This window comes from Eurypyga helias, unplaced genomic scaffold (genome assembly GCF_000690775.1).
Source record: "Eurypyga helias isolate BGI_N326 unplaced genomic scaffold, ASM69077v1 scaffold11896, whole genome shotgun sequence".
In the NCBI taxonomy this organism is placed as follows: domain Eukaryota; kingdom Metazoa; phylum Chordata; class Aves; order Eurypygiformes; family Eurypygidae; genus Eurypyga; species Eurypyga helias.
This window is the reverse complement of record NW_010256035.1, coordinates 1,238-1,614: the sequence shown is the minus strand read 5'-3', so window position 1 is coordinate 1,614 and position 377 is coordinate 1,238. Positions and strand designations below refer to the sequence as shown.

Genomic DNA, 377 nt, shown 5'->3' with positions numbered 1-377 from the left:
GCGCGGAACCGCGAGCGCACGGCGGAGCAGCAAAGCGGGTACCGCGGCCTCGCTGAAGAGGCGCGGCTCGGGGATGGCGTGTGCCCGGCTCCATGGTGTAATGGTTAGTAGGGATGGCGTGTGCCCGGTTCCATGGTGTAATGGTTAGCACTCTGGACTCTGAATCCAGCGATCCGAGTTCAAATCTCGGTGGAACCTGAACGTTTTACCCCCACGGGCAGACGGCTCCACCGGCCGTGGAAAAGGAGTTTTAGGGAACCGGCCGTTTCCATCGGCTTTTGGGACGCCGCGAGCAGCGGACCGGCCGTGCTGCCTGAGCCGCAGCGTGTTCCCGATTCCTTTTCTTCCCGGTGTTTAGTGTTCCTTGCGGCTGGGTG

The 377-nt window shown here is 62.6% G+C and overlaps 1 non-coding gene across 1 annotated transcript; it reads left to right on the top strand.

Annotated features, from left to right (window-relative positions):
* Positions 1 to 126: 126 nt before the first annotated feature.
* Positions 127 to 198, top strand: TRNAQ-CUG. Its single transcript has one exon. It is a non-coding gene; the product is annotated as a tRNA-Gln (tRNA).
* Positions 199 to 377: the final 179 nt, after the last annotated feature.